The sequence below is a fragment of the Rhinoderma darwinii genome, chromosome 12 (assembly GCF_050947455.1).
Source record: "Rhinoderma darwinii isolate aRhiDar2 chromosome 12, aRhiDar2.hap1, whole genome shotgun sequence".
NCBI classification, from domain to species: domain Eukaryota; kingdom Metazoa; phylum Chordata; class Amphibia; order Anura; family Rhinodermatidae; genus Rhinoderma; species Rhinoderma darwinii.
This window is the reverse complement of record NC_134698.1, coordinates 41,137,629-41,145,699: the sequence shown is the minus strand read 5'-3', so window position 1 is coordinate 41,145,699 and position 8,071 is coordinate 41,137,629. Positions and strand designations below refer to the sequence as shown.

The 8,071-nt window shown below is 41.3% G+C and overlaps 1 pseudogene; it reads right to left on the bottom strand.

Moving 5' to 3' along the window:
• Window positions 1–5,234: 5,234 nt before the first annotated feature.
• Window positions 5,235–5,353, bottom strand: LOC142665348 (5S ribosomal RNA; annotated as a pseudogene).
• Between the last annotated feature and the right edge of the window lie 2,718 nt (window positions 5,354–8,071).

Below are 8,071 nucleotides of genomic sequence, written 5' to 3'. Positions count from 1 at the left end.
CAGCTTAGAATGGCCATTGACATTAAATGCTTTAAACCATAGTCCTTTTTAATCGATTGTGAAACAAAATCTAAACGACATAATAAAAAGTCAACCGCACCACGGTTTCCTAGACAGTCTCCCACACTGGTACTAGCGAGGACTTAAGCTTGGTAACTTCTGCGATCTGACGAGAGAAGGCACATTCAGCTTGGAATGGCCATTGACATTAAATGCTTTAATCCATAGTCCTTTTTAATCCATTGTGAAACATAATCTAAACGACATAATAAAAAAGCAACCACACCAGGGATTCCCAGACAGTCTCCCACACTGGTACTAGCGAGGCCTTAAGCTGTGTAACTTCTGCGATCTGATGAGAGAAAGCACATTCTGCTTAGAATGGCCATTGACATTAAATGCTTTAATACATAGTCCTTTTTAATCGATTGTGAAACAAAATCTAAACGACATAATAAAAACGCAACCGCACCACGGATTCCCAGACAGTCTCCCACACTGGTACTAGCGAGGCCTTAAGCTGTGCAACTTCTGCGACCTGACAAAAGCAGGCACATTCAGCTTAGAATGGCCATTGACATTAAATCCTTTAATCCATAGTCCTTTTTAATCGATTGTGAAACAAAATGTTAACTGCACCATGTATTCATAGACAGTCTCCCACACTGGTACTAGCGAGGCCTTAAGCTGTGTAACTTCACGAGAGCAGGAACATTCAGCTTAGAATGGCCATTGACATCAAATGCTTTAAACCATAGTCCTTTTTAATCGATTGTGAAACAAAATCTAAACGACATAATAAAAAGTCAACCGCACCACGGATTCCCAGACAGTCTCCCACACTGGTACTAGTGAGGCCTTAACCTGTGTGACTTCTGCAAATTGACGAGAGCAGGCACATTCAGCTTAGAATGGCTATTGACATTAAATGATTTAATCCATAGTCCTTTTTATTCGATTGTGAAACATAATCTAAACGACATAATAAAAAGTCAGCCGCACCACGGATTCCCAGACAGTCTCCCACACTGGTACTAGTGAGGCCTTAACCTGTGTAACTTCTGCAAATTGACGAGAGCAGGCACATTCAGCTTAGAATGGCTATTGACATTAAATGATTTAATCCATAGTCCTTTTTATTCGATTGTGAAACAAAATCTAAACGACATAATAAAAAGTCAATTGCACAATGGATTCCCAGACAGTCTCCCACACTGGTACTAGCGAGGCCTTAAGTTGTGTAACTTCTGGGATCTGACGAGAACAGGCACATTCAGCTTAGAATGGCCATTGACATTAAATCCTTTAATCCATAGTCCTTTTTAATCGATTGTGAAACAAAATCTAAACGACATAATAAAAAGTAAATCACACCACGGATTCCCAGACAGTCTCCCACACTTGGACTATCGAGGGCTTAAGCTGTGAAACTTCTGCGATCGGACGAGAGCAGGGACATTCAGCTTAGAATGGCCATTGACATTAAATGCTTTAAACCATAGTCCTTTTTAATCGATAGTGAAACAAAATCTAAACGACATAATAAAAAGTCTACTGCACCACGTATTCCCAAACAGTTTCCCACACTTGTACTAGCGAGGCCTTAAGCTGTGTAACTTCTGCGAGCTGACGAGAGGAAGCACATTCAGCTTAGAATGGCCATTGACTTTAAAATCTTTAATCCATAGTCCTTTTTAATCGATTGTGAAAAAATAATCTAAACGACATAATAAAAAGGCAACCGCACCACAGATTCCCAGACAGTCTCCCACACTGGTACTAGCGAGTCCTTAAGCTGTGTAACTTCTGCGATCTGACTAAAGCAGGCACACTCAGCTTAGAATGGCCATGGACATGAAATGCTTTAATCCATAGTCCTTTTTAATCGATTGTGAAACAAAATCTAAACGACATAACAAAAAGGCAACGGCACCACGGATTCACAGACCGTCTCCCACACTGGTACTGGCGAGGCCTTAAGCTGTGTAACTTGACGAGAGGAGGCACATTCAGCTTAGAATGGCCATTGACATTAAATGCTTTAAACCATAGTCCTTTTTAATCGATTGTGAAACAAAATCTAAACGACATAATAAAAAGTCAACCGCACCACGGTTTCCTAGACAGTCTCCCACACTGGTACTAGCGAGGACTTAAGCTTGGTAACTTCTGCGATCTGACGAGAGAAGGCACATTCAGCTTGGAATGGCCATTGACATTAAATGCTTTAATCCATAGTCCTTTTTAATCCATTGTGAAACATAATCTAAACGACATAATAAAAAAGCAACCACACCAGAGATTCCAAGACAGTCTCCCACACTGGTACTAGCGAGGCCTTAAGCTGTGTAACTTCTGCGATCTGACGAGAGCAAGCACATTCCGCTTAGAATGGCCATTGACATTAAATGCTTTAATACATAGTCCTTTTTAATCGATTGTGAAACAAAATCTAAACGACATAATAAAAACACAACCGCACCACGGATTCCCAGACAGTCTCCCACACTGGTACTAGCGAGGCCTTAAGCTGTGCAACTTCTGCGACCTGACAAAAGCAGGCACATTCAGCTTAGAATGGCCATTGACATTAAATGCTTTAATCCATAGTCCTTTTTAATCGATTGTGAAACAAAATGTCAACTGCACCACGGATTCATAGACAGTCTCCCACACTGGTACTAGCGAGGCCTTAAGGTGTGTAACTTCTGCGACCTGACGAGAGCAGGCACATTCAGCTTAGAATGGCTATTGACATTAAATGATTTAATCCATAGTCCTTTTTATTCGATTGTGAAACAAAATCTAAACGACATAATAAAAAGTCAACCGCACCACGGATTCCCAGACTGTCTCCCTACACTGGAACTAGCGAGGCCTTAAGCTGCGTAACCTCTGCGATTTGACGAGAGCAGGCAAATTCAGCTTAGATTTGCCATTGCCGTTAAATGACTTAATCCATAGTCCTTTTTAATCGATTGTGTAACAAAATCTAAACGACATAATAAAAAGTCAACTGCACCACGGATTCCCAGACAGTCTCCCACACTGGTACTAGCGAGGCCTTAAACTGTGTAACTTGACAAGAGCAGGAACATTCAGCTTAGAATGGCCATTGACATCAAATGCTTTAAACCATAGTCCTTTTTAATCGATTGTGAAACAAAATCTAAACAACATAATAAAAAGTCAACCGCACCACGGATTCCCAGACAGTCTCCCACACTGGTACTACCGTGTTTCCCCGATAGTAAGACACCCCCGATTGTAAGACGTATCGGGGGTTTCAGGGGGGTCGGCTAATATAAGCCGTACCCCGAAAGTAAGACATATGTCTTACTTTCGGGGAAACACGGGGGTATTGCCGCCTCCTGCCCACTTCCGCGCCGCCCCCCTCTCCATACGTCTCCATCAGCGGCAGGAGCACGGCTGTTATACACAGCCTGGCTCCTGCTGCAACTGCCGGAATCGAAGCGCGCGCCGATTCCGGCAGTTTAACCCATTAAATGCCGCTGTCAATAGTGACAGCGGCATTTAGTGTGTTTGACAGAGGGGGGAGCTCCCTCTGTCACCCGATCGGCGCCCCCGCAAACAAATCGCGGGTCGCCGTCGGGTTTCCATGACAGCCGGGGGTCTAACAAAGACCCCCAGGTCTGCCTTCAGCATCTGCCTGTTAGGCGATGCCGGAGGCATGACCTAATAGGTTGCCTGTCAGTTTTACACTGACAGGCAATAATGCTTCGGTATACTAAGTATACCAAAGCATTATATATGCGATCGGCACATCGCATAGTGAAGTCCCCTGGTGGGACTAAAAAAAAATATGTAAAACAGTTAAATAAAGTTTGTGAAAAAAAAATAAATAATAATTCGACTATTTTTTTCCAATATAAGACATACCCCGAAAGTAAGACATAGTGGGGCTTTTGGGGATAAAAAGAAAGTAAGACACTGTCTTACTTTCGGGGAAACACGGTAGTGAGGCCTTAACCTGTGTAACTTCTGCAAATTGACGAGAGCAGGCACATTCAGCTTAGAATGGCTATTGACATTAAATGATTTAATCCATAGTCCTTTTTATTCGATTGTGAAACAAAATCTAAACGACATAATAAAAAGTCAACCGCACCACGGATTCCCAGACTGTCTCCCTACACTGGAACTAGCGAGGCCTTAAGCTGCGTAACCTCTGCGATTTGACGAGAGCAGGCAAATTCAGCTTAGAATGGCTATTGACATTAAATTATTTAATCCATAGTCCTTTTTATTCGATTGTGAAACAAAATCTAAACAACATAATAAAAAGTCTACTGCACCACGGATTCCCAGACATTCTCCCACACTGGTACTAGCGAGGACTTAAGCTTGGTTATTTCAGCGATCTGACGAGAACAGGCAAATTCAGCTTGGAATGGCCATTGACATTAAATGTTTTAATCCATAGTCCTTTTTAATCGATTGTGAAACATAATCTAAACGACATAATAAATAGTCAACCACACCAGGGATTCCCAGACAGTCTCCCACACTTGTACTAGCGAGGCCTTAAGCGGTGTAACTTCTGCGATCTGACTAAAGCAGGCACACTCAGCTTAGAATGGCCATTGACATTAAATGCTTTAAACCATAGTCCTTTTTAATCGATTGTGAAACAAAATCTAAACGACATAATAAAAAGTCAACCGCACCACGGTTTCCTAGACAGTCTCCCACACTGGTACTAGCGAGGACTTAAGCTTGGTAACTTCTGCGATCTGACAAGAGAAGGCACATTCAGCTTGGAATGGCCATTGACATTAAATGCTTTAATCCATAGTCCTTTTTAATCCATTGTGAAACATAATCTAAACGACATAATAAAAAGGCAACCACACCAGGGATTCCCAGACAGTCTCCCACACTGGTACTAGCGAAGCCTTAAGCTGTGTAACTTCTGCGATCTGACGAGAGCAAGCACATTCCGCTTAGAATGGCCATTGACATTAAATGCTTTAATCCATAGTCCTTTTTAATCGATTGTGAAACAAAATCGAAACGACATAACAAAAAGTCAACCGCACCACGGATTCACAGACAGTCTCCATCACTGGTACTAGCGAGGCCTTAAGCTGTGTAACTTCTGCGACCTGACGAAAGCAGGCACATTCAGCTTAGAATGGCCATTGACATTAAATGCTTTAATCCATAGTCCTTTTTAATCGATTGTGAAACAAAATCTAAATGACATAACAAGAAGTCAACCGCACCACGGATTCCCAGACTGTCTCCCACATGGGTACTAGCGAGGCCTTAAGCTGTGTAACTTCTGCGATCTGACAAGAGCAGGCACATTCAGCTTAGAATGGCCGTTGACATTTCATGCTTTAGTCTATTTTATTTTTAATCGATTTTGAAACAAAATCTAAATGACATAATAAAAAGTCAACCGCACCACGGATTCCCAGACAGTCTCCCACACTGGTACTAGCGAGGTCTTAGGGTATGTTCACACGATGAGAGGCATTTACGTGTGAAAAGACAGACTGTTAACAGCTGCCTCGTTTCACACGTAAATGCTCCTCGTAATTTACGAGGCGTCTGAGACGCTCTGAGACGCTCGTAAATCTTGAGCTGTGCTTCATTGAGTTCAATGTAGAACAGCTCAAATTACGTGGCAATGAAGTGCCCTGCACTTCTTTGCCGAGGCAGTCAATTTACGCGTCGTCGTTTGACAGCTGTCAAACGACGACGCGTAAATTACAGGTCGTCTGCACAGTACGTCGGCTAACCCATTCAAATGAATGGGCAGATGTTTGCCGACGTATTGTAGCCCTATTTTCAGACGTAAAACGAGGCATAATACGCCTCGTTTACGTCTGAAAATAGGTCGTGTGAACCCAGCTTTAAAGTGTTATTCATCTGCGATTTGACGAGAAAAGGCACATTTCAGCTTAGAATGGCCATTAACCCCTTCAGGACCCAGCCACTTTTGGACCAAATGACACAGCCTCATTTTTTAAATCTGACGTGTGTTACTATTTGTGGTAATAACTTGGGAATGCTTTTACCTATCCAAGCGATTCTGAGATTATTTTCTCGTGACATATTGTACTTTAAGTTAGTGAAAAAATTTGGTCGATATATTCAATATTTTTGTGTGAAAAATACCAAAATTTAGAGAAAATTTGCAAAACATTTGCATTTTCTAAATTAAAATGTATCTGCTTGTAAGACACATAGTTATACCACACAAAATAGTTACTAGCTAACATTTCCCATATGTCTACTTTAGATTGGCATCGTTTTTTGAACATCCTTTTATTTTTTTAGGACGTTACAAGGCTTATAAGTTTAGCAGCAATTTCTCAAATTTTCAAAAATAATTCAAAAGCCTATTTTTTTAGGGACCAGTTCAGTATTGAAGTGACTTTGAGGGCCTTATATATTAGGAACCCCCACAAATCACCCCATTTTAAAAACGTCACCCCTTGAAGTATTCAAAACATCATTTAGAAAGTTTCTTAACCCTTTATGCGTTTCACAGGAATTAAAGCAAAGTGGAAGGGAAATTTGCAAATGTAATTTTTTTTTGCAGAAATTCCATTTTAATCCATTTTTCCTGTAATACTGAAGGTTTTTACCAGAGAAACACAACTGAATATTTATTGCCCTGATTCTGAAGTTTTTAGAAATATCCCACATGTGGCCCTAGTGCACTACTGGACGGAAACAAAAGCCCCTGAATCAAAGGAGTACCTAGAGGATTTTTGGGCCTTCCTTTTCTTTAATTATATTTCAGGCACCATGTCAGGTTAGAAGAGGTCTTGTGGTGCCGAAACAAAGGAAACTCCCCAAAAGTGACTCCATTTAGGAAACTACACCCCTTGAGGAATTCATCTAGGGGTGTAGTGAGCATTTTGACCCCACAGGTGTTTCATGAAAATGAAAAATTACATTATTTTCCAATAAGATGTAGCTTTACCTCAAATTTTTTATTTTTTTTCAACAAATAAATGAGGAAAAGCACCCCAACATTTGTAAAGCAACTTCTCCAGAGTACGGAAATACCAAACATGTGGTCATAAACTGCTGTTTGGGCAAGCGGCAGGACTCGGAAGGGAAGGCACGCCATTTAGCTTTTGGAGCGCTGATTTTGCTGGATTCATTTCTCTGCACCATGTCGCATTTGCAAAGCTCCTAAGGTACCAGTACAGTGGAAACCCCCCAAAAGTGACTCCATTTAGGAAACTACACCCCTTGAGGGATTCATCTAGGGGTGTAGTGAGCATTTTGACCCCACAGGTGTTTCATAGATTTCATTAGAATTGGGAAGTGAAAATGAAAAATTACATTATTTTCCAATAAGATGTAGCTTTACCTCAAAATTTTTATTTTTTTTCAACAAATAAATGAGGAAAAGCACCCCAACATTTGTAAAGCAACTTCTCCAGAGTACGGAAATACCAAACATGTGGTCATAAACTGCTGTTTGGGCAAGCGGCAGGACTCGGAAAGGAAGGCACGCCATTTAGCTTTTGGAGTGCTGGATTGATTTCTCTGCACCATGTCGCAATTGTAAAGGTACCAGTGCAGTGGAAACCCCCCAAAAGTGACTCCATTTGGGAAACTACACCCCTCAAGGAATTTTTCATGTGGTGTAGTGAGCAGTTTGACCCCACGGGTGTGTCATACACTGGGCAGTAAAATAATAAAATTTAGATTTTTTTCAAAGAAAATGTTGCTTTAGCCCCAAATTCATAATTTTCACAAGGGGTTAAAGGAGAAACAGCACCCACAGTTTGTTACGCAATTTCTCCATTTGTGGAGATAAACTGCTGTTTGAGCACGTGGCGGGGCTCAGAATGTAAAGAGCACCATGCAACATCTGAGGCCTAGTACGATGGCATTTACTGCCCTGTGTCATGAAAACAGAGGATCTGGGGTGTCAAAACATTAGAAACCCAGAGAAGTGACCCCATTTAGGAAACTAAACCCCTCAAAGAATTCATCTAGTGGTATAGTGAGAAGATTTAGATTGTAATGTAACACCTTTCAAGGTATTCATCTAGGGGTATAGTGAGAATTTTTAATT